This window comes from Triticum dicoccoides, chromosome 1B, assembly GCF_002162155.2.
Source record: "Triticum dicoccoides isolate Atlit2015 ecotype Zavitan chromosome 1B, WEW_v2.0, whole genome shotgun sequence".
NCBI lineage: Eukaryota > Viridiplantae > Streptophyta > Magnoliopsida > Poales > Poaceae > Triticum > Triticum dicoccoides.
The window spans coordinates 313929947-313957201 of NC_041381.1; positions in this window are offsets into that span (position 1 = coordinate 313929947).

Below are 27255 nucleotides of genomic sequence, written 5' to 3' on the forward strand. Positions count from 1 at the left end.
TTTATCAGATGGTAAGTGCTTCACCACGTCAACAATTTCCTTTCTTGTAAAGGGCATTTCAAGATCTTGCAGTCCGTCCATTCTTTTGATTAGAGAGATGATGTTGAGGGGGTCATTTGTGACAGAGGATTTCCCTAGTCTTTCTCTAAAGGATTTCCAAAGAATGGCAGCCTTAGAATGGTGCTCAATATGTTCAAAGCCTTGATCATCTTGAAGCATATGAATGTAATTGTGTCTGTATTTGATTGTAGCTTTAGCTTGGAAAAACTTAAGAGTTCTCATCCCCAAATTTGACCCATTTGATAGTTGCTCTTTGCTTCCAATAGATTCTATGGAATGATAGAAGAATGAGAAGATGCTCTTTTGACAGATCCCTTCCATTTATTTCAGCCACAGATAGTGCTCTGTATTCCTCAAATGTGTCCCACATAAAATAGCAGCATTGGTGGCTTGAATATTGCTAGCAAGATTTGACATATTCTTGCTCCATATCTTAAGTCCTTTTCTAAGCCTCTTGAATTTTGCTGTAATTGGCACTATCAACCTCATGCAAGGGCTGACTCCAAATGTTCTTGACTGTGTCCTTGAAAGAGTTGTGCTGCAACCAGAACTTCTCAAATCTGAAAAGCTTGGATTTTGGAATATTAGTGCCAATGAAGATAACTATGGGAGTATGATCAAACACATGCTTGGCCAAGGAAGTAACTAGAGTGTTGGGATAATCATTTGACCAATGTTCAGATGTAAAAACCTAGTCAATCTTTTCCTGAAGTGGAGCTTGCTGCATATTACTCCAAGTAAACTTTCTGCCCTTTAGGGGAATATCCACCAGAGCCAGAGAACTAATGGCCTCATTAAACTGCATCATATTGTTAGTATCCCCAGCTCCATCATTTCTATCAGAGGGATATCTTATGAAATTGAAGTCTCCAGCAATGACGCAGTTGGTGTCATCTAGCATTTGAATATTTTTGAACCAATTCAAAAAGTTGAGTCTGCCAAAATTGTCACAGGGCCCATAAATGTTTGTAAGAACCCAAGAACTTCCATTATGCACTGAGGTGAATCTGATGGAGATGGAGTATGTGTTCTTAAAGAGACATTCACCTTGGAACACATTGTCATTCCAAGCAACAAGTAAGCCTCCTAAGGCACCATCAGATGGGATATACTCAAATTTATTAATTCTCTTTGGGCAGAAATTTTTGATGTAGGTGCTGTCAAAGTGATCTCTAGTTTCTTGCAAACTTATAATAGCACATCCAGATTCTTCTATTTTGTTAGAAAATGGCCAACCACTTATCACTGGAATTGATGCCTCTCACATTCCAATTCAGAATACTCTGGTTTTTACTCATGGTGGCATTAACAAGCTAACACTCCTTGCCACAAGAAGATTGAACCCATATCCAGATACAACAAACCCCATCTCATGACATCTTAAATTGTTCTCAAACAAAAGCAAAGTCTAGAGGCAATAAAAGTTCACTGAGAGGGACAAGCATCTAGTGGTGCCTATTACATAACCAGATTGAGAGGAAGTACAACCATGCTTCCTAACTATCTTAACAAAAAGGGCATCATAAAGTGATCTCTTCTTCTTCTTTGAAGCCAGGTATCCATCTAGTCCTTCCAAACTTGTTGCTTCCCTCCTTTCTTGACCTTTTTCTTCTGAAGGATTTCCTCAATGCAGTTCTTGGCATCAACCTTGCAATAAGAGATGTTCAAAATTTTAATTATTTTGCTATTGCAGGCAGGAGGTTGAGCAGCACAAGCCATATAGTTAACATCTGGACATGTTTTCTTTTTGATTCCTTTGTTAATATGTGACAATCTTTCACTCCTTCTTACCTCAGATTCAACTACAGGGGGTCTTTCCTTTCTCTTGCCCTTGACTTGCTGCTCCACAGGAGTTGAAGATTCTCCCTCCTTGACAGGAGTGGAGACAGGGCTCCTGCTACTCTCAGAAGCTCCCTGAGCACAAGTAGGTGGTTGATTAACAGGGCATGAAACAGGAATGAAAAATTCAAGAAAATCCTTGTAGTTATTTCCATCCTAAATGATGAAGATTGCAGGAAAGATTTTGCCCACTCAAATTTATCTAGAGTTAACAGAATGGAGAAGATAAAGTTGACCCAGTCAAGAGATACCTTAATGACATGTTGAGCATCATCATCACTAGGAGCAAAAAACTTCTTCCAAGCTTCTAGGCTTGAAACAATAATGCAAGGAGAATCTGAAATATTCATGAGAGGGCCATCTGAATTATATTTGCCTTTGACAAAGAACCCAGGAGGACATGAGCATCTAGAGTTAGAACCTGATTGTGATGAGGCATAGGTGTTAGAGAGAGCAGTGGCTTTGGAGCAAATCTCAGGTGCTTCATCAATCACAGTTTCCTCATCCACAGCTTCACCATCTTCAAGCTGGATTTCCTCAAAACCAGGAGCAGATGAATGGTCAGCAAGCTGAATCACAGGGTCAACTCCATCAGCCATGTTGAGAGCAAAGAAGGAATTATCTTCATCAATATGCTCAAAAGGAACAATCATATCCTGATGCTCGAAAGCAGGAGCCTGAGCCTCCATGTTAAGATCCATAGATAAGATGGGCTTAAGTCCCAAAGTTACTCCAACCTTTAAAGGGAAATCATCTTGTATCATTGGGGCTAAGAGCACTGGAAGTGGGACCACATGCTGCAAGTTGGTAGCCACATGCTGAAGTGGGAATTCATCTGGCTGAGCTGCTGGCCCCATCTTGAGATTGAGATCTGGAAGCCCATTTATCTCCTCATGGGCCTGGCCCAACTCATTCAAAAGACCATTTCCCTCCAAAAACAAAGGAACAACTTCTTCATGCTTATTAGCTCAACCCCATTAGAGCCCACAGAAATGGTAATTTCACTATTAACATCCATGTCAGGCATCTCATCTAATCCGCTCCTCCTCCAAAGGTTGCATCAAATCTGCAAGTTCCAGAAATTCACCTTCTTCAATTTCTTGATCAACTTCAGCCCCCATGGCCCAGTGACCCCAACCAGGAAGATCATCATCATCTTCCTCGGGGTTTTCATCTCCTGCAACATCATCTTGCATTGCTAGATGATGAAAATTACCATCATACTGAGGCATGACATCTTGAGCTTGATGTTGAGCAACAGGACCCACAAAGTGATTTAGCTGGTTTGGCTGAAAGAAAGGGTTTGTTGGCTGAGGGTGAGGATTACCATCAACAGGAATAGGATTTTCATCAGGGGGGCCCATTCCAATTGCAGTTGCTGCACAATAACAACTGGCACAGTCCGGGATTCAGAGTTAGGGTTTTCAGATTCACCCACAATGATACTAAAATTGGAACATCACTGAGTTCATCCACTCTGATCTGAACCATCAGTGCATCCTTAGTACTCCTTGCTCTGTCCCAGAGCAATAATTTACCAAAACTCCTTATAGCATTGGCAATCTCATGAATATCCCTCTTGTCAAAAGGAAAACCAACAAGCAGAGCCCAAATATCTCTGTTCAGAGCAAGATTTCTCCAGTTGAGCCCTTGGTTGTGCCTTTGAAAAATCACATGAACATCCCCATATAAGATGTGGAGCATCCCACATTCATCCCCATGTACACTCCGACTACTCTCCAAACCTTAAGAGGACATATGACGAGACCTCGAACATACGCCATTAGACACAAGGTGAACTCGCTCCTCTCTGAACCTTCACTTTCTACATGTGAGACATGGTGACTACCTCCAACATGTGTGCTATGCATGATCAGGTACTTAGAGGAAAGCCACAGAGCCACCACAACCAACGGAAGAGCTAGCGAGGACGCCAAGTACAAGGATCAAGAAGAAGAGCTTCTTCGGAAGCTACAGGATCCGGACGACCGGACCAGCCCGGACGTCCGACCCTTGGAGGTCGCTAGAGCCCCAGGAAGACAGGCTAGCAGAAGCTACAACGGTCGTACGTCCGACGACTCCCAGGCTCCGGACGACCGCCCCCCTCCAGACGACCGTGCCAGCGACCACAGAACCGAATTTACGGACATCCGAGAATTTCCGCACGTCCGGACCTCCGCGAGCCTCCGGATGACCGACGCCTTACGGATGTCCGACCCCTGGCTGTGTCCAGTTGTGGGCTGAGGCCCATGTAGCCCTTCACTTCGCCTCTCTTTTGCACTTAGACTATAAATAGACCTCCTTCTCCTCCTAGAGAGGGTTAGCAAAGGATTAGCTCATTCGAGATAGAGCTTTGCTCATCCATACGGATATCCTCCTCGTGAGAGACCGCGGCCTCTTTGGAGAAGATCCACCATGGATTCAAGACCCCTTTACGGGAAGATCCCTCGTGGATTCAAGACCTCCTCTCGGAGATGAGCTACCGCCACTTGTATCGTCTTTTCTTGGATTTGGACCGTGTATCTCTTTATGTTTCTTGGATCTAGCACACGTGTGATCATATTCGTGTTGGTTGAGTGTTTTCTCTTGTGTTCCCCCGTGATTTCCCTCGTTTCCTTCCGCGCGTTCTTCGTGTTCCCCGTAGGGATCCTCTCCAAACGTGAAAGATCGGCCCCTAGGGTTCCGCCCTACATCATCTTGGTATCATGAGCCACGTTGATCACGTTTTTGGAGCCCCTACCTCGTGTTTTCTAGCTTGATTTTGTTGTGTTCTTCCCCAAATCCGAAAATCCCCACCAAAAATAGCCCCAATTTTTTTTTGTGATTTGTTGGTTTGATGATGTTTTGTTAATTTTGATCCATGGATTTGCTTTGTTTCAAGTGGATCTAGCATCTCCCTGAGTTTCCCCATCTTTCATCCACGAAATCTTGTCAATTTTGACCCCGAAATCTCCATTTTTCGCCCAAAATCGCGCCCCGGATCTCGCATCTCGCGTTGACCCCAACCCCTGGACGACCGGCATTTTACGGACGTCCGGACCCCCCTCGAAGCCCCGGACGTCCGCAACTCTCTGGACGACCGGAACCACCATTCCAGAACAGTTTTTACGGATTTCTGAGCCTTCCCGGACGTCCGACGACCGGACATCCGTCCATTTACGGACGTTCGTAACCTGTAGTTTCAGACTTCGGCTGATTTTTGTTTTGTCCATAACTAATTCATCCGAACTCCGATTTTGACGTTCTTTAGCTCGTTTTGAAGCTATTGACATCCCCCATCCCACAAAAATGCTACCAAAACCATTTGAATCCATCAAATTTTATGAATTTTGGCATCTTTGCCTAGGCCCTCCACCATATCATCCGCATAGCCACCACCGACTTCCGCAACCTAACCCAATTTGCTTGCCATAGCATTAGTGGTTGCTTGAGTAGTGATTCGAGTCTCCTAAGGTATTTCGGCTACTTAGGGACAATTGCTTCTTCATCAACCACCACCACCACTTCCGCATAGGCTTACCCACCATACACTTCCACCCCAACTTAACCCAATTGTTGTTTGAGCTTGTTTGAGTTGTGGCTTGTTTCTCCTAAGGTGTTTCGGCTACTTAGGGACGGCAACTTCAACTCCGACACGTGTGTAGCCCATCATTCCACTTCCGGATTGCCGAGTGCAAACCACCACCGCTTTTTGCTACCACCATTTGACATTTGTCATTTGAGATTTTGAGTTCGCGGTTTTTCCGTTTCCTAAGGTGTTTCGGCTACTTAGGGACGAGTCTCCATCATCTTGGTATCTACATCAAGAACACCACCACTCATCATTGCAAAGGACGGTAACCTCGACGATACCATTGTACATTCCCCTTGCAAATTGCATTGATAATCCCTAGCCCATTTTGCATTACTTGTCTATCGAGACTAGCCATTTGAGTATTGCCGGCAACGTGACTTGTGCACATTAGTGATCATACTTCCCATAGCATACATACCATATCATCGTGGTGCATATATTGGTATCATATCTTGTGTCACAAGTTTGTTCCCGCATATACACAATTGACTTACCTATTTATGATGAATATGATGATGAGCATGTTGAGTTGCCTAGTTGTGATGCTATGCTCCATAGGATATCATGTGAAAAATCTATTGGTCACATCATATTTGACAACCCATTGAACTTGTCATATGCTATGAGTGAGATCTCCCATATTGCATCATTACAATCTCAACATATTAACTATGCATGCCCCATTAAAATAAATCCCATTTGCACTTATGGCATAGATGACGTGATGATGGTCATTGGCTTTTGTTTTTCATGTGATGATATTGCCATGCTTCCTTTACATGATTTACGCAATTCATCTACTATTCCATGCCATGATCACATTGAACCAAATATGCTTTGTTTTGGATGTTGTCAATATTCTTCATGTGATGTTGCTACTCATGCTCATGAGGAGACCCACATAGTATCCTCATACATATTAGGAGATCTTGATGCATTTCATACTTTGCATGAATCCCATAATTGCGTGCTCCATATGCATTCCATGAATAACAATGCTCTAGATATTTCTCATGATGCATTACATCCTTTGAGTCTCCATTATGCCATACATAATAACAAACCTCTCATGATGGATGACATGTTTCTATATCGCATATCGTTTATTTGAGCATTTAATATTTTGTGCTAACTGACACATGAATGTGTGCATCATGATGGATGATGTGTACATATACCACGCACACACAATTTTTCCTTTGTCTTTGTTTTGTGTCGGTACTCATGTATACGCGTCAACCTCTCAATCCCAAGAGTTGACGAAACGAGCTCTTGAGAGCAACGATGCTTCGGGATCCCATGGACTATCCTTACCATTGTTCCCTTCGCGCAAGGAATACGCGCATATCTTTTACTTGGCTCTCACATGGCTATGGACTATATATCACTTGTCCCTTTATGCCCATACTATCGTGTTCACTTTGCATGCTATGCCTCTTTACATGATTTTGCCATGCAATTGTGACCCTTGCTTGCATCTACCCTTGATTCGCCATTATGCTATGTCTATGTGTATTTGCATGCTTGGTGGAGATACTTGTTGCTATTTCCATGTTTATCATGAGCTTCATGCTATAGATGTTTGTTGTGTTGGGAGAGTCACGATGTCCCATTGCTATTTACATATGGCTTATCACCAATACATTCATGCTATTCTACTCATATCTTGCTTTCATGCTTGTGATATGTCATGTGCATTATTCATGCCCACTATTTGCACAAATGACATGCTTGCCATTATTCCCTCTAGTATGTTGCATCTTTGCACTACTAGCTTGCTTGACTTGATCGCTATGATTGCTTGCTATGTTGCATCGCCCATGTTCCACTATTACTCGCTTTCTTGGGTTGATGACATATATGCTCATGCCTCTCACATGATATATCTTGATCATTGTCTCGTGTGTCCATTAGTTGCCTCTTTCATATCCACTTGTATTGAGTGCAACCATACTATGCTTATTGATCTTAGAGACTTTGACACCTTACTTGTGATGCATGCTTGTTTGATTGAGCCTATTGTATTTGGTTGTTCTTGCATCATATGCCTCCATACTATGAAATGCTCCCTTGTCCTCTCTTATGATGAGCATGATGCATACACTTGTTGGGTATCTTACCACACGAATGATAGGTTTTGCACTTCCGCTAACCTCATTTGTTCTTCTGAGTGTTTGTCATGTTCTTTCATTTTGAGGGATACACAAGGCATTACCGTCGCGAGACATATTGGTTATGTGAAGGCATACATAATGTGCAACTCCAACATCTTCAGGAAGATTCTTGAGGTGAACTCCTTCTCTTTAAGCCATCCTCAAATACGCATATTGGATGGGTCATTCTTTCATTGTTGTTTCCTTCTTGTTGTCTACATGATACATCTCGCGAATGGAGGAGCGACATTGGAGATTGGCTCTATGGACCTTCACATTGAGGAGCGCTCGCACTTATTGGATGCACCTTCGGAACTCCACTCATGCCACGGCATCGAGCATTGGTATACCACCACCTACATATTTGTTGATTGTGCTTCCTCATGTCATGCTCGATGGACATATCATAGTCACCACAAGTTTGCATCTTATGCATGGATTGACTCACATTATGATTGCCTTGTTGCATCTTGTATTCCCATGTCATCCATGATATATGAGCTTGTGCACTTCCTTAGCAAATTTGTTGTGATCTTCCTTGATGGCATATTCATACATCATGATCATATTGCCCATCATCAATTGCATGACAACATAATCACATTGAGCACCAATTACCATGTTCATGCTCTTGATAAACCATCCCATTATGACATCATTTTGCACAATGGTCGCATTAATCACATTCACCACACCTTTGTGCATACGACAAATGAATTTGCTCACATGAATGCTTTGCATATCATTCTAGATCATCTTGATAAGCATCACCTTGCGTGCCAACATGCTATTAAAATGGTTGTGATGTGGTATGATAGGGTGGTATCCTCCTTTGAATGATTCGAGTGACTTGACTTGGCACATGTTCACGCATGTAGTTGAAATAAAATCAACATAGCCTTCACGATATTTATGTTCATGGTGGATTATATCCTACTCATGCTTGCACTCGGTCTTGACTAATTTTAATGCATGTTCATGACTGTTGTCACTCTCTCAGTTGGTTGCTTCCCAGTCTTTTGCTAGCCTTCATTTGTACTAAGCGGGAATAAGCATCCAAACTCCATAAAACCCAAAGTTATTCCATATGAGTCCACCATACCTTCGTATATGCGGTATTTACCTGCCGTTCCAAGTAAATTTGTATGTGCCAAACTCCAAACCTTCAAATGAAATTCTGTTTTGTATGATCGAGCATCTCATGTTTCAACTAGGGCTGTCTGTATCTTCCATGCTAGGTGGGTTATTCTCAAGAGGAGTGGACTCCACTCCTCATTCACGAGAAAATGGCTGGCAACTGGGATGCCCAGTCCCATGATCAAAAAGATCAAAGCAAATCAAAATAATTAAACAAAACTCCCCCAGGATTGTTGCTAGTTGGAGGCACCCGTTGTTTCGGGCAAGCCATGGATTGATGCTTGTTGGTGGTGGGGGAGTATAAACTTTACCATTCTGTTTGGGAACCGCCTATAATGTATGTAGCATGGAAGATATCGAGATCTCATAGTTGTTATGTTGACAGTGAAAGTATACTGCTCAAAATGTTATTCATCTCTATTTTAAAATCGAGCTCTGGCACCTCTACAAATCCCTACTTCCCTCTGCGAAGGGCCTATCTATTTACTTTTATGTTGAGTCATCACCCTCTTATTAAAAAGGACCCGCTGGCGAGCACCGTTGTCATTTGCATGCAGTACTATTAGTTTATATTGGGTATGACTTGACTGGATCTCTTTTACCATGAATTACAATGTTTAGTCAGTCCTTGATCTTTAAGGGTGCTCTGCATTTATGTTTTGCGGTCTCAGAAAACGCTAGCAAGATACCATCTTTTATATCATATTATGATTGTTTTGAGAAAGTGTTGTCATCCGAGATTTATTATTATTGCTCGCTAGTTGATTATGCCATTGATATGAGTAAACATGAGACCTAAGTGTTATTGTGAATATGGTAAGTTCATACTCTTTGCTGAAAACTTGAATGCTGGCTTTATAATCATAAAGGTATTCTGTTTTAATTGTCTACCAAAATAAGCATTAAAGTCATCTTGCTTAAACATAAAGTCATCAAACTCATCCAAAGCACTGACTAGCAATTTTAGTAGGAGGGACTTTAGCTTTATCATATCTATAGAGATAATTTACCTTTACTACCTATGTCGGGATATCGGGATCAGGAGGTTTTTCAGTGAATAAGGAATTGAGATCATATACTTCTTCAACAGGAGATAAATTAAGACCGTGTATTTCTTCAATAGGAGGTAATTCTTAACATCTTCAGCTTTAATACCTTTATCTTTCATAGATTTCTTTGCCTCTTGCATATCTTCGGGACTGAGAAATAGAACACCTCTCTTTTTCGGAGTTGGTTTAGGAATAGGCTCAGTAATTGGCTCTGGAGCTGGCTCAGGAGGTGGCTCAGGAGGTTCCCAATTATTTTCATTTGTCAACATATTATTCAATAGAATTTCAGCTTCATCCGGTGTTCTTTCCCTGAAAAGAGAACCAGCACAACTATCCAGGTAATCTCTGGAAGCATCAGTTAGTCCATTATAAAAGATATCAAGTATTTCAGGTTTCTTAAGAGGATGATCAGGCAAAACATTAAGTAAACTTGAGAAGCCTCCCCCAAGCTTGTGGGAGACTCTCTTCTTTAATTTACACGAAGTTGTATATTTCCCTCAAAGCAGCTTGTTTCTTATGAGCAGGGAAATATTTAGCAAAGAAGTAATAAATCATATCATGGGGACTACGCACACAACCAGGATCAAGAGAATTAAAGCATATCTTAGCATCACCCTTTAATGAGAACGGAAATATTTTGAGTATATAAAGGTAGTGCGATCTCTCATCATTAGTAAACAGGGTGGCTATATTATTTAACTTATAAGATGTGCCACAACAGTTTCAGATTCATAGCCATAGAAAGAATCAGATTCAACCAAAGTAATTATATCTGGATCAACAGAAAATTCATAATAATCCTTATCGGGAACACAGATAGGTGAAGTAGCAAAAGCAGGGTCGGGTTTCATTCTATCTCTAAGAGATTCTTTACTCCATTTAACTAGCAGCCTCTTAAGTTCGTCTCTATCCTGGCAGGCAAAAATAGCTGCAGAAGATTCTGCATCAAAAAGATAACCCTCAGGAATAGCAGGCATATTCTCATCATCACTCTCATCATCGTATTCAGATTCAATAATTTCGCTTTCTCTAGACCTAGAAATCTGTTCATCAAGAAATTTACCAAGGGGCACAGTAGTATCAAGCATAGAAGTAGTTTCATCATAAGTATCATGCATAGCAGAAGTGGCATCATCAATAACATGCGACATATCGGAACAAATATCAGAAGCAGGTTTAGGTGTCGCTAGCTTACTCATTACAGAAGGTGAATCAAGTGCAGAGCTAGATGGCAGTTCCTTACCTCCCCTCGTAGTTGAGGGATAAATTGTTGTTTTAGCGTCTTTCAAGTTCTTCATAGTGTCCAGCAGATATAAATCCCAAGTGACTCAAAGAATAGAGCTATGCTCCCCGGCAACGACGCTAGAAAAAGGTCTTGATAACCCACAAGTATAGGGGATCGCAACAGTTTTCGAGGGTAGAGTATTCAACCCAAATTTATTGATTCGACACAAGGGAAGCCAAAGAATATTCTCAAGTATTAGCAGCTGAGTTGTCAATTCAACCACACCTGGAAACTTAGTATCTGCAGCAAAGTGTTTAGTAGCAAAGTAATATGATAGTGATGGTAACGGTAACAAAAGTAAAGACAGCAAAAGTAATGTTTTTTTGGTATTTTGTAGTGATTGTAACAGTAGCAACGGAAAAGTAAATAAACGAGAACCAGTATATGGAAAACTCGTAGGCACCGGATTAGTGATGGATAATTATGCCGGATGCGGTTCATCATGTAACAGTCATAACATAGGGTGACACAGAACTAGCTCCAATTTATCAATGTAATGTAGGCATGTATTCCGAATATAGTCATACGTGCTTATGGAAAAGAACTTGCATGCCATCTTTTGTCCTACCCTCCCGTGGCAGCGGGGTCCTATTGGAAACTAAGAGATATTAAGGTCTCCTTTTAATAGAGAACCAGAACAAAGCATTAGCACATAGTGAATACATGAACTCCTCAAACTATGGTCATTACCGGGAGTGGTCCCGATTATTGTCACTTCTGGGTTGCCGGATCATAACACATAGTAGGTGACTATAAACTTGCAAGATAGGATCAAGAACTCACATATATTCATGAAAACATAATAGGTTCAGATCTGAAATCATGGCACTCGGGCCCTAGCGACAAGCATTAAGCATAGCAAAATCATAGCAACATCAATCTCAGAATATAGTGGATACTAGGGATCAAACCCTAACAAAACTAACTCGATTACATGATAAATCTCATCCAACCCATCACCGTCCAGCAAGCCTACGATGGAATTACTCACGCACGGCGGTGAGCATCATGAAATTGGTGATGGAGGATGGTTGATGATGACGACGGCAACGAATCCCCCTCTCCGGAGCCCCGAACGGACTCCAGATCAGCCCTCCCGATAGAGATTAGGGCTTGGCGGCGGCTCCATATCGTAAAACGTGATGATTTCTTCTCTCTGTTTTTTCTCCCCGAAAGGCAATATATAGAGTTGGAGTTGGCGTCGGAGGGTCTCCAGGGGGCCCACGAGGTAGGGGGCGCGCCCAGGAGGGGGGCGCGCCCCGCACCCTCGAGGAAAGGGTGTGGGCCCCCTGGTCTTCATCTTTGGCGAGGATTTTTTATTATTTTTTATATGACATCCCGTGGAGTTTCAGGTCATTCCGAGAACTTTTGTTTTCTGCACATAAAACAACATCATGGCAATTCTGCTGAAAACAGCGTCAGTCCGGGTTAGTTCCATTCAAATAATACAAGTTAGAGTCGAAAACAAGGGCAAAAGTGTTTGGAAAAGTAGATACGACAGAGACGTATCATCCTGTTAATTTTGCAGTCCTTACTTTCTGATATAGTGTTACTTCTTTGTTAGTTATGCCTTATTTTTCTCCATGTTCATTGCTTCTGTTGAGTTTAGATTGTGCATATGTGGAGAAACATTCAATTTTCAAGCCACATCCCGGATATTTGTTTCCTTCGTCTCTTATCAACATTTTCTTTGCAGAAACTTGATTGATGTAAGAAAGTTACAGGTGGTCCAATACTAATGTTTTCGTATGTACATACATGTGCACTCGCCCCTTTTATATACATATGATTCAAGAGTATCTTTTACTTTACATTTTGTTTATTTGCCCCGTACAAAAGGTATTGAAAGTGATGTCCATTGTTTTTTTCCGTTTGCCTAAATATACAACAGACACTCTGAAGGTTCCTTTTTTGTCCTTTGTCCAAATATTTTACAAATGGTTAAATATATATACCACATACTGTTTCCAGGTAGAAGATGAAGCGAGAGCTCAGGGGCTAACATTGTTGGCATAGATGTTTTGAGCAAACAACTAAAAAAAGAGCATACTATACTTGGTGAATGGGTCTAAAATATTGCTTCCCTTCATGATGGCATTGTATGCAGATTCTTGTAGCAGTTAATGGGGTGCCGACTGCTGGTGGATCCTGTGCTAACCAAAAGCTTGTTTTCAGGCTATTCCTACTTTTGTCATGAGTTGTTTCCATCTGCCGGTGGCGACTTGTGAAATTTTCCGTCAACATGTAGCAGATGAATGCCGGGGTCGGGAAGATGGCAGAAAGAAGCTTCATTGGCGTTTGTGGGATTGGCTCTCAGTCCCTAAGACTTTCGGTGGCATGGGCTTCCAGGATATGGTTCTTTTTAATCAAGCCATGCTTGCCAAGCAGGGTTGGAATCTTCTCACTGCTTCGGATACTCTTTGCACTTGTGTGCTCAAGGGCCGGTATTTTCCCTCAGGGTGATTTTTGGAATGCCGCGGCACCGAGGTCTGCTTCGTACACTTGGAGGAGTATTCTATTTGGCCGAGACTTGCTAAAACAAGGTATGCTATGGAATGTTGGTGATGGTAGGAGCATTCACATCATGTCTGATCGGTGGATGATCTTGGGTCGTGGAATGAAGAAACTGTTCGAGCGTTTTTCCATCCACTTCAGGTACAACCCCCTAAATCACATCAATGGATAAGATCTGTTGATACCCATTCATAATAAAGGGTAGAATAGTCTTTCTTAGAAATATGTCCCTCGCGCTTAAAATTAAAGACAACCCAGAGAAAGTTCTCCATGGGCCGGCCCATTAGTGAGTGTATCCTGTAGCGGGGTATCGAAAATCAAGAAATAATGCAGGCTACTAAGGATCGAACCCGGAACCTCAACTGGCAGTGAACATGTTGCTAGCCAGTGGGACAAACGAACTTTTGTGGCACATATGCAGCGCCATATATCATCAAATAGAATTGATGTAATGTAACTAGGTTTTTTTCTCGGACGAATTTTTTGAAAACGGGTCGAAACGGGATTTTCCGTTACCCCCGAGAAAATATGCTACCGATCATTTTTATTTTGAAACATTTGAATTTGATCTGTGCAAATGATCATATACAATACCTTTGCGGCTATGCAAATTATTGCTGTTCAGATGACTTGGCGTAATGGCTGTTTGTGCCAGTAAAGGCCAGGAGTGGTAGGGATGGAGCTCCCACTTTCCTTTTTAGTGATTTATTCTGTCCGGTGGGCTATTCGCGTTGAAATAGGCAACCGCAAGGACTCGATCCCAGCAAGTCCGTGGAAGATGTGTCGCGTACTGATAAACACAAATATTATTTCAAATTTTCAAGCATTGAAAACACAAACATTTTTTCAAAATTACGAACAATTTCTGAATACATGTTTTCATTTTGTAGGGCATAAGCAATTTTTTTGTTCTATATATTTTTTGTTTTTTTCTTCTCTTTTTCGTTAATTCATTTTTCTCCTTCTTGAACTTTATTCTTCTTTTAGGAATTTTTCCAAAAATTTGAAATTTTGTTTATAATACTAGATCTTTCTTTAAATATGATTTACAATTAAAAATGCTCTGGAATTCCACAACATGTCACATTTTGAATTTTTAGTTCACAAATTTAGAAATGTTTGTGTTTAATAAAAAATGATAAATTTTTAAAAAGTACATGCCTTACAATTTTCGTCAATTGTTGAGATTTTGTAATACTTTTGGAAAAAAATCAAGTTTGTAAATTTTTCATACACAGTTTGTAATTTCAAAATTGTCGAGCAATTTCAATAAACGAGATTTTGCAGCTACCTGTTAGTCAGCACGGAGGCGGTGATGTGGTCTGCTGGCCTTTCACTAAGTTTGGTGAATATTTCGTACGGTCGGGATACAATCTTGCTCGGTCAACTAGGGCGAGTTCGGTTACCTGCATCGAGGCCAACCAGGCCCGTGTGGTGCAGCATCTTTTCAGACCTCGGTTGTTTGGTTCCCCGCACACACTGTTCAGCCTGCATAGCACGGTTCTTGAAGCACTCCTGGGCCTGACCCGTTGGGAACGGCCGAATCGGCAGTTTCCCAAGAGCCAGGCTCGAGCGATGCTTCGAGGCGCATGTGGGTGGCTCTCTGAAGACGTGTGTCCCGAGTTAATCCCTCTTTCTCCCCCTAATCCTCAATCCCCGCTTTCTCTCCCTCTGCTCCCGTCGATCCCGTCGGCCGCGGCACCGCCGCCGTCCGTGGAGTCGTCGGCGCTGTCGATCAAGAAGCGCCTTCTTCCAGCGGTGGCCCCGGCCACTTCTCCGCCGGTGTGGCCGTCGACCGCCGGTGTCCCCAGGCTTCCCGCGAGCCCAGGCTCGCCGCCGACCGTGGCGCTCCGGTCCAAGAAGCAGGGGCACTCGACCAGGATGCGCGCAGGCATGTCCTCGGCCGCCTTGACGCTCCGCGTCGGGATGACCACCCTGGCACCCCGCTTGGCCAGCACCCATGCCGTCTCCGCCCCAATGCCCGACGTGGCACCCGTGATGATGGCGGTGAGCGAGCCGATGTCCGGGCAGGCGGCCGTGACCTCCTCGGTGGTGGACTTGGAGCTGAACCGGCTGGCTCCCGCGGAGCCCAGGAGGTACCTGGCTGCCTGCAGCATCTCTGGCCTCCACTAGGACCACCAGCCAGCCAACGCTCCGGCGCCGCAAGTCTATCTTCTTGATCAACGCACTGTGCGGCCGCGGAGCTAGCTCGCTGCTAGCTTCCCAGAGAAGAGAGCTACTTCTTCTTCCCTTCTCAATCTGCTGCTTCTACTTTTCTTCTTGCCCAACATCTTGCTGCTGAATCTCTTTCTCCCCTGTTGTTCGCTGCTGCTCTTCTTCTTCCCTTACCTCTACTGCTGCTCTTCTTCCTCATTGCCAACCTGTTACTGCACCTTCTTCTTCATGCTCCCGCTGCTGCTTAAAGCGTGGCTATGGACGGAGGTGATGGGCAGAGGAAGCTCCGGCGCATGAAACGTGTTCGACTAAATGAGAAGCCAAACCTAGTGGCTGTTAAGTTTTGTTGTTAACTCCTAATCATACGCATGTATGCAACCAAACGCGGGGTTAAAATTGCATCTCAATGACAAGACCCCCTAATGCAGGCAACCAATCAAGTTGACATCTACGTTTTTGGCCTCATTTTCCCTCATCAAGGACCTGCTCAGCCTGGCTCGTTTTCTCTCTCTGAGCCAGGCCCAACAACAAAAGTAACCAAACACGCCCCTAGCTTCATTGTCTCCCAAAGCTGCAATGGTTGTGGCCAATCCTCAAATAGCATTTCAGATGAAAAGAACCAGAAGGCCATCTGGTCCGTCATTGCTCCTAACAAGATGAAGGTTGTCCTTTGGCGTTTGGCACATGATTGTGTCCATCTTCTTCGACGACAGGTACCAACTACTGATGCCTGTTGTTTCTGTGAGCGGACGAAGAGCATTGAACATTGTATGCTATTTTGTCCTTATGCTTGTGCTGTATGGGAAGAAGTAAAGCTTTCTTATGACTTGACGCTGAGTCGGTCCAAATTCCTCTCTCCCCGGCAGTGGTTGTTTGATTTCCTACATCGTTCCTCTAATCGTGCAACCACAGTGTTGACTGTCACTTTATGGCACATCTGGGACACCCGTAATGATGCTCGAAAGGGCATTGCTGCTCCCCATCCTCGATGTATTGCTATGAAGATCAAAGCATATGTGGAGCTCATTTTCTTGCATTTATTCAAACTTGCACCTGAGTCTAGTCATGAAGCAAGGGCTTCTCCTACTCTAATGTTTCCGCCGCCTCTAGGTACGGTTTTACTCCCTCCGTTCTCAAATATAAGTCTTTTTAGAGATTCTAACAAGTGACTACATACTGAGTAGAATGAGTGAATCTACACTCTAAAATATGTCTACATACAACCATATGTTGTAGTCCATTTGAAATGTCTAAAAAGACTTATATTTAGGAACGGAGGGAGTATATATGTCGGATGCTGCAGTTTTTTCTGAACAGAGCAAGGCTGGAGCCGGCGTGCTGGCTCTCGATCACGGTGGGCGTTGTGTCGTTGCCTATTGTGAGTTCTTCCAAGGGGAGCTCGTACCTGAACTGGCTGAAGCGAAGGCGCTTCACCCGGCGGTCTTCCTGGCTCGGGAGGAGAATTTCCACAAGGTCATCTTCGCTTCCAATTGTTTATCGCTGATCCAACACCTCCACTCTTCTTCTTGCGATAGATCTTCGGTCGGATCGGTGGTGGCTGACATCAAGCTTCCGTCCAACGTTTTCTCTTTGGAACTTTTCATATTTGTGCGTCGGCATCGCAATGCTGTGGCGCATTGTTTGGCCAAGGCTTCTGTGAATTTTAGTAATCTATGTGTTTTTCGTTCTCCTCTGGAATGTATGTTGGAGACTCTATGTAACTTTCTGTTTTGATTAATAATATGCCGATGTTAAAAAGAAAAACCAAAAGCTTGTTGGCGTCGTCACAATTGCTAAATGTGCGTGGACGGATTTTTTATTTGCCACATGTTCTCTGCCCCCTTAATATGGATTGTGGAACAACAATGAGGAAGTTGGATAGGCAGAACAACAAGTCTTCTGCAAGGTAAAAATTGAGAAGAAAATGTTTGTCTTGGACCAGGGGTTCATCGGCTGGAAAATGTTGGGGATATTCCCCACGACCAAGACCCGGCTCATAAGGATAAGCCACCCTGAGGCTTAAGTCATCTCTGGGTTTAAGTTACCCTGACGTTAAGTCATCTCAGCTCCTAACCCGGCTGGTGATACCCGGCAGGTAAGACCCGACTGGTGAGACCTGGCAGGTGAGACCCGGCTGGTGAGACATGACAGGTGAGACCCAGCAGGTGAGACCCGACAGACAGTCTTTAACCCGGCAGACAGTTATGACCCAGCAGACAGTTATAACCCGGCAGACAGATTGTGACCCGGCAGATGAATGGAGTCACGGAGACGAGTCTCAGAGATGAGTCGCCTAGGGTTAAGAAGCCCAAGACGTTAAGAAGCCCACGGAGAGAAGCCCAAGACGTTAAGAAGCCCACGGTGAGAAGTCAAAATAGTTTAAGTCTTAATCCGACTTGGACTCTACACGTAAACCGCCCCTTCAACTTATATAAGAAGGGGCGGGGCGCCCCAAGAGGGTAAGGTTTTTTCTAGACGTCTCAATAGACAAGTCTTAGACAACACCAAAGTAGATGCTCTCGAGATAGAGGTAGCGAAACCTCGCCCTTGTAACCGAGATTGTCATGATTATCAATATCAATCAAGCAGGATGTAGGATTTTACCTCCACCGTGAGGGGCTGAACCTGGGTAAAAACTCGCGTCTCTCGTCCCGCTCAACCCCTCTCGAGCTACCAGTTGGATGCGTTGACCTCACGACTAATTCCTCACACTAAGGACGTTTGCCATGACAATGATCAAAACAGTATTACACTCTCACTGGTCCCATCTGATAATAGTGCCAACTCAGCAGCTTCTGCTAATGGTCCGTTGGCGCCCATAGAACCTGCTCTCCCAGATTTGAATATGCTGGTTGTACCTCATGGGCCAGAGCAGCAGGCCCATATGCAACTTTAGGAAGACCCATTGGACTTACCTATGGCTCAGGCCCATTTTGGCTTTGACCCTAGTCTAGAGGCTATCATGATACAAGAGATTCACCCTAGGGAGGAGAGATTGGTTGATCCTATGTATTTTGAGCTCTTGGCACACTCTGACACTGCACCCAACATTCAGTTACCAGTTATTCCTTTGCTTCAGTCAGTAACTGTAGAAAATGCAACTAGCAGCAGGCAGAAGGCAGTTATATCTGATAGTGAGTTACATGTTACCCTTCATTAAGAAAACAAAACCGTTGATGGACAGAAGGACAAAGGGGTTGTGGACACAATGACTGAGCACATCTTAGAGGACAATTTGACCATTTCTGCTCCTGTTGTCCATCCAGTATAGACAAGCCCTATGAATCCAGCAGCACATGAGAATAGTGAACTAGCTGTTACACTTGAGGAAGGTGAGAGAGCAGACTTTGATTTGACGGCTCCCCCGGGATTCCCTAACCCTATCTTTGCTAATCAAGCTCATAATTCAGGAATAGAGTGTCTACAAGTACAACAACAAGACTTGGCCCCTGTGCTGACAGATATCACATCATGCAATCTGTCCCTTGCAGATCAACACTTAGGGAAAGAAAGGGCAAGGGTGTGGAAAGAGCAATTTGCACCAAAAGAGAATAGCATGGACATCATTCAGGTACCAGTTGAGTGGCTCAGTTTTCTGTCTGTTACATTTCTATCCCCAGATAAGTTTGATTGGGTGAAAAAGTTCATCACACCCTCTGTTTGGGAGATCATCACTCATGGAGCAGCATCAACTGTCACTCTCCCATTTGTAGTACCTAAGACTTGCCCAAGTGAGACATCTCTTGAATGTTCTCTTTCACTTGGATTTCAGATTGCACAAGATTAGGAAAAATCCTCTCCTACAGACAATGCTTCTACTGAAGTGATGTCTGCATCATCCACATCTGCTCTCCACAACAACAAGAAAAGGAAAGAGAAAGTGCCTATGGTTGAAACGGAGGTAAGGAGGAGTTGTAGACTCCAAAAATTATCTAAAGGATTTAAGAAAGTTGTCTGTAGAGACAAGGAATGTCTGGCATGTCATTCTATTCCACCTCATATTCATGCAAAGATCATTAAAAGCTTGAACACATCTTTCTGCAAGGTATCTGAGAGGGACACCATTGAAGCATTGATCGACAAGAAAGCTAAGAAGACAAAAGGGGGAAACCCAAGGATGGAAGCCAGTAAGGGGAGCAAGGAGCAGAGCAATAAGTGGATTTAATCTACTAGTCAGTTCTATCAGATAGCAGTTACTTTCAGGCCTTTCCTGTTATGGGGATTTTGCAACGGTACTGCTTTGAGAGCATGTCATGTTATCTTATTGTGAAACTCTCCTATAATGACTTATGTGAAACAGTACTGGCTTTTGTTATTAAGTCTAGTTACTGCATCATCAGCTCAGGGTACTGTTGTACCTTTTTAATGATATGCAGTTCTACAATCTCAGTTATTCCCAGTATCACTTTGCATCATGAATCAGACCTGGAATGTGCTCAACTGGAACATAAGAGGCATCAATGACCCTAAGAAATGGTCTGCCATTACAAATAAGATCGAAGAATCACAGTGCTCTATCCTCCGCCTTCAAGAAACTAAGAAAGAGAGTTTTGACAACACTTTCATCAAAAACTTCTGTCCAAGAAGAATCTCCAAATTTGCATTCCTTCATTCTGTTGGAGCAGCAGGTGGCCTTTTAATTTCTTGGAACGCACATTTGTTCTCTGGCCAGATACACCATGTTAATGATTTCTCCCTATCTATTCAATTCACTTCCACTCACAATGGTGATAAATGGATTCTAACAAATGTGTATGGACCTTGTCAACAAAATGAGAGAATCCTCTTCCTCAGTTGGTTTCAGAATGTCCAAATGTAAGATGATGTTAATTGGCTAGTTGTGGGTGACTTTAACTACATAAGATACCCCCATAATAGAAGCAGAGAAGGTGGTAACATTAATGATATGCTTCTCTTTAATGAAGCCATCAACAAACAGGCCCTGATTGAGATTCCACTTAAAGGTAGAAGATTCACCTGGAGTAATATGCAAGAGGCACCTTTGCTAGAGAAGCTAGATTGGTGTTTCACATCAGAAGCTTGGACTCTTAAATATCCCGCTACTTTTGCATATCCTCTTGCTAAAACAACATCAGATCATGTGCCAATCAAACATTTTTAGATTTGAGAATTTCTGGCTAGAACACCCACAATTTAAAGATGTGGTCAGTTCCATTTGGACCCAATCAGTGGCTGAAAATAACAGTGCAAAGGTTATTGCTACCAAATTCAAGAGATGAGGAAAGGTTAAAAGTGTGGGCAAAAGGGCTTTTTGATTTGAAGAAGATTATTGACAACACCAATTTCATGATCCTATGTTTTGACACTATAGAGAAATTTAGAACATTATCCACAGAAGAATGCAATGGCAGGGACACCCTCAAGATGCATCTGGAAATAATTCTGGACCACCAAAGACAGTATTGGAAACAGAGAGCCATAATTAGAAAGATCAAAGTGGGTGAAGCTAATACCAAGTACTTCCAGGCCAAAGCAACTATTAAATTCAGAAACAAGTGTATAGCAATGTGAAAGATGAGCAAGGACATGAACATCATGATCATCAGGCTAAAACTGCAATCTTATACATGGCATTCAAAGACAGAATGGGAACAAGTGTACCGACCTCAAATCCTCTTCACTTGCATCATCTACTACAATCTCATGATGATCTCTCTAAATTAGAGGCACCATTTACTAAGGAAGATATTGATAGTGTCATCAAACATATGCCGGAAGATAAATCTCCTCGACCAGATGGCTACAATGCAACATTTCTTAAAAGTTGCTGGGATATCATACATCAGACTTTTATAAGCTTATTGCAGACTTCCTCTCAGGCCAATTTTAACATCCAGAGTATCAACTACTCATCCATTACCCTCATCCAAACAAGGATCATGCATCTACACCAGCAGATTTCAGACCTATCTCTTTGCTGAATTGTACCCTCAAAATCATAACAAAGTTGCTGGCCAACACACTACAGAAGTACATTCTCAATATGGTTGACAAAAATCAATATGGTTTTCTTAATCACAGATGCAATCAAGATTGTATGGCATGGTCATATGAATATATCCATCAATGCCAACAAAACAAGAAGGAAATCATACTCCTCTAGTTGGATTTTGAGAAAGCATTTGACATGTTGAACCATAGCACAATTACTGAGATTCTTCAAGCAAAAGGTTTTGGTGATAAATGGATACACTGGATTAAAATGATATATGGCACATGCTTCTCATCTGTTCTGCTCAATGGAGTTCCTGGTAAACAATTCCTTTGCAAAAATGGTGTGAGGCAAGGTGACCTATTGTCCCCTCTAATTTTTGTGATTGTTGTTGATCTGCTATAGTCAATTTCTTCAATGAAGCATGCCAAGCTGCCATGATTGAAGCCCCACTCATTCATACTTCTTGTTTAGATTACCCAATTATACAACATGCAGATGATACCATTCTAGTGGCTAAAGCTGATCACAAATAGATACAGCACATAAAAAATCTCCTTCTGCACTATGCTCAATACACTGGACTCAGGGTTAGTAATGCTAAGTCTACAATGATCTCAATCGACACACCTGCTGATAAAATGAATGTACTCTCCAACCTGTTAGGCTGCAAGATTGGTACACTGCCCCACACCTACCTTGGACTGCCACTGTGTCTCACAAAGCCTATAGTGGAAGACTTCATACCAATGATGAACAAAATTGAGAATAGATTACTGAGTTGCTCTACAATGCTATCATCTGGAGATAAATTGACTCTTATTAAGTCCATTTTCACTAGTATACCTACTTTGTTCATGAGCACTCTGATGATTCCCAAAACAGTCATCAAACAAATCAATTCCTACCTTATGAATTATTTTTGGAGAAAGTATGGCACAATGGACAGGGGTACTGTGCTTATTTCTTGGGATAAAGTCAGCACACCAAAGGACCATGGAGGCCTAGGGGTACTAGATCTCCACATACATAACAAGGCTCTTCTCCTCAAGTTTCTGCATAAGTTCTTCAACAAGACTGACACACCTTGGGTGAGCATCATTAGGGAGAAACATTATCAGAACAGATTACCTGGAGAGCAAAAGGTGGGATCTTTCTGGTGGAGAGATGTGCTAAAGCTTCTCCCTATGTTCAAGCAGCATGCCATATGTAAAGCAAGCATAGGGGATTCAGTTTATTTCTGGTATGATAATTGGCAAGATATACCATTATATACCAAATACCCTGAACTGCACTCATTTGCAATCAATCAAGACATCTCACTGAATAAAGTGTTGGAGCACAGTGATCTCAGCCAGCTATTTCACAGGCCACTATGTCAGCTAGCCTATGAACAATTCAACACCTTGCAAGCTCTTCTTACTGGCCAATCTATATCAAGAAACAAAGATAGATGGACCTATGCACGGGCAACACCAAAATACTCATCCATGAAAATGTAGAAAGTAATCAAGGGAGAAGGCACATCTTACAACATCTTCAGATTTCTTTGGACAACAACATGCAGACTCGGACACAAGATCTTTTTTTGGCTGATAATCTGTGATAGCCTTAGCACAAGGAACTTGATTCATAGGAGGAATATGTTTTTGGAAGACTATACTTGTGCTCTATGTGCAGACGCCACCGAAGAAACAGTAGCTCATCTCTTTTGGGACTATCAATTTGCTTGGACATGTTGGCACTCCATAGCACTGAACAAGCTTAGAGGCATCTCATTATATGATGAAATACATCTATCCATGAACAACCCCCCATCAAACATTGAATGGATACCATTATTATGGGCTGTTGGGGTATTTGGATGAGCAGGAATGATAAAATCTTCAGAACGGCAACCCCTACTGTAGATACATGGAAATATTATCTGAAAGATGGACTCCAAATTACAAAGCTCAGAGCCAAAGCATCCAAGGTAGAAAAGATCAAACTTTGGAGAGAACAAAACACCTAATTTAATCATGTTGTTCCCTAGAGTAGGAATTGGCTGAATAATTTTTCTTTATTTTTGTATGTGTACAATTTTAATTAATGAAAATATACCGTAGAACAATTGTTCTATGGTTTCGGCCAAAAAAACATCTGCCATTACAAAACCACGACAGTTGACGCCCACCATGGCGCCTGCACACGGTGGTGATGAGTTCTTGGAGGGATCTCTCTCAGGGATCAAGAGGTTCGCAATTTTTCGGGTGAAGAAGAGCCGGCCTGGAAGGAATCTACATCGACTTCGTTTCTATCAGCTGAGATTGAAAAGGTTTCGACGGTAGTACAAGTCAGATCCAGGTCAAAAGTTAACTCTGATGGTAGCAGAGTACATCAGATGAAAGATCTAGGTTCAAAAAAAAAATCGATGGTGTTCTTGTATGACCCAGACACGGACGTGGTCATGAGCACAGAGCCCGGACGCCTCCAACTCCGTCGTTCTATGCCTCGGTCTCGGCTGCCAGTCTCCGTCAATGGCGAGTCACCTCCACCAGTCACCTCCGCCCACCTCCTCCACCTCAGAGCCGTCGGCGCCTCTCTGCCATGGCTGTGTCAAGCTGCCCAGGTGACTCATCAAATCAAGATTTTTTAGAGGCGTTTTGTGAATAAATTTGCAGCAGGAGTGGCTGCTGCAGTACTACGCTGTTTGGTAGAGGACAATTGTTTTTGGATCCAAAAAGTTACGGATTCGCCTCCTAGTTGGAAGTGTTGTTTCCACGTCCATGTTAATTGGAAGAAACAAGGTCAAGGCTGGTCCATGAAAAGAAAAAGGAAGAAAAAAAAAACCACGATCCAGAGAAAAACGCGGAGGTGGATTCGTCTCCAAGATGCCGTTACGGCCACGCCCGCTCCGCCTCCGCATCTCTGGCCGCGGCCGGCCTCCTGGGTTGTCTCCGCTGCAACCCGTCGCGTCGAGCCGCCTCGCGGCAGCCGGGCCCAGGCGAGCGGCCCCGCCTTCAAGACGCCTCCGTGCCGACGCCTACGAGCCACCCTGCGCTAAGTCGCCGGTATCCATCGCCTCGGGCTCTGACCCCATGGCCTCTCCTCGCTTCGCCGATCTCCGCAACGGCCGGCGCCGGCTCCACCCCGGTGCTCTAACCACTACGTGTGACGCCCCCGATTCAATCGTACACTAATCATGCATGCAAACGTGTACGATCAAGATCAGGGACTCACGGGAAGATATCACAACACAACTCTAAAACATAAATAAGTCATACAAGCATCATATTACAAGCCAGGGGCCTCGAGGGCTCGAATACAAGTGCTCGATCATAGACGAGTCAGCGAAAGAAACAATATCTGAGTACAGACATAAGTTAAACAAGTTGCCATAAGATGGCTAGCACAAACTGGGATACAGATCGAAAGAGGCGCAGGCCTCCTGCCTGGGATCCTCCTAACTACTCCTGGTCGTCGTCAGCGGGCTGCACGTAGTAGTAGGCACCTCCGGTATAGTAGGAGTTGTCGTCGACGGTGGCGTCTGGCTCCTGGACTCCAGCATATGGTTGCGACAACCAGAAAGAAAGGAAAGGGGGAAAAGGGGGGAGAAAGCAACCGTGAGTACTCATCCAAAGTACTCGCAAGCAAGGAGCTACACTACATATGCATGGGTATATGTGTAAAGGGCCATATCAGTGGACTGAACTACAGAATGCCAGAATAAGAGGGGGATAGCTAATCCTGTCGAAGACTACGCTTCTGGCAGCCTCCGTCTTGCAGCATGTAGAAGAGAGTAGATTGAAGTCCTCCAAGTAGCATCGCATAGCAATAATCCTACCCGGCGATCCTCTCCTCGTCACCCTGTTAGAGAGCGATCACCGGGTTGTATCTGGCACTTGGAAGGGTGTGTTTTATTAAGTATCCGGTTCTAGTTGTCATAAGGTCAAGGTACAACTCCAAGTCGTCCTGTTACCGAAGATCACGGCTATTCGAATAGATTAACTTCCCTGCAGGGGTGCACCACATAACCCAACACGCTCGATCCCATTTGGCCGGACACACTTTCCTGGGTCATGCCCAGCCTCGGAAGATCAACACGTCGCAGCCCCACCTAGGCACAACAAAGAGGTCAGCCCGCCGGTCTAAATCCTATGCGCGCAGGGGTCTGGGCCCATCGCCCATTGCACACCTGCATGTTGCGAGGGCGGCCGGAAGCAGACCTAGCAACCTCCATTACAAAGGAAGTCACGTTACGCGGTCCAATCCGGTGCGCGCCGCTCCGTCGCTGATGTCAAGAAGGCTTCGGCTGATACCACGACGTCGAGTGCCCATAACTGTTCCCGCGTAGTTGGTTAGTGCGTATAGGCCAGTGGCCAGACTCAGATCAAATACCAAGATCTCGTTAAGCGTGTTATTATGAAGCAACGCGAACGCCGACCAGGGACAGGCCCACCTGTCTCCTAGGTGTTCTCAACCTGCCCTGTCGCTCCGCCACAATGTAACAGTTGGGGGCCGTCAGGAACCCAGGCCCACCTCTACCGGGATGGAGCCACCTGTCCTTTCAGCCCCCCCATCGGAATCACTTGCGGGTACTCAACGAGCTGACCCGACTTTAGTCACCATCTGTATAATATGTATGTATGTATAGTATATACCCGTGATCACCTCCCGAGTGATCACGACCCAATAGTATAGCAAGGCAGACTGACAAGAATGTAGGGCCAATGATGATAAACTAGCATCCTATACTAAGCATTTAGGATTGCGGGTAGGGTATCAATGACTGTAGCAACAATGACAGGCTATGCAACAGAATAGGAGTAACCAAACAGTAACATGCTACACTACTCTAATGCAAGCAGTATAGAGAAGAATAGGTGATATCTGGTGATCAAGGGGGGGGGCTTCCCTGGTTGCTCTGGCAAGAAGGAGTGGTCGTCAACTCCGTAGTCGAACTGGGCAGCAGCAGCGTCGGTCTCGTAGTCTACCGGAGAGAAGAGGTGGAAGAAATAATGAATACAGAGCAAACAAAGCATCACAAAAAAATAACAAGGCAATACGCGGTGCCAGGGGTGATCTAACGCAGAGACATGTGATACTTGTGAAGGGGGGAAACATCCGGGAAAGTATCCCTGGTGTTTCGCGTTTTCGGACAGGGGAACCGAAGGGGGAAAGTTGCGTGTTCTCTATGCTAGGGATGGGTGGCGGACGAACAGGCTGCGTATTTGGATTCGTCTCGTCGTTCTGAGCAACTTTCATGTACAAAGTTTTTCCATCCAAGCTACGGTTTATTTTATATTAATTTAAAAAGGATTTAATCATTTTCTAAATTATTATCTATTTAATTCTAACATTATCCAGAATAGTGTATGCTGACATCAGCATGACGTCAGCAGTCAACAGTGCGTTGACTGGGTCAATCTGACGTGTGGGTCCCATATGTCATTGACTTAGATTAACTAAACATGTTAATTAGCTTAATTACATTGATTAGGTTAACTAATTTTAATTAGCTTAGCTAAACAGTA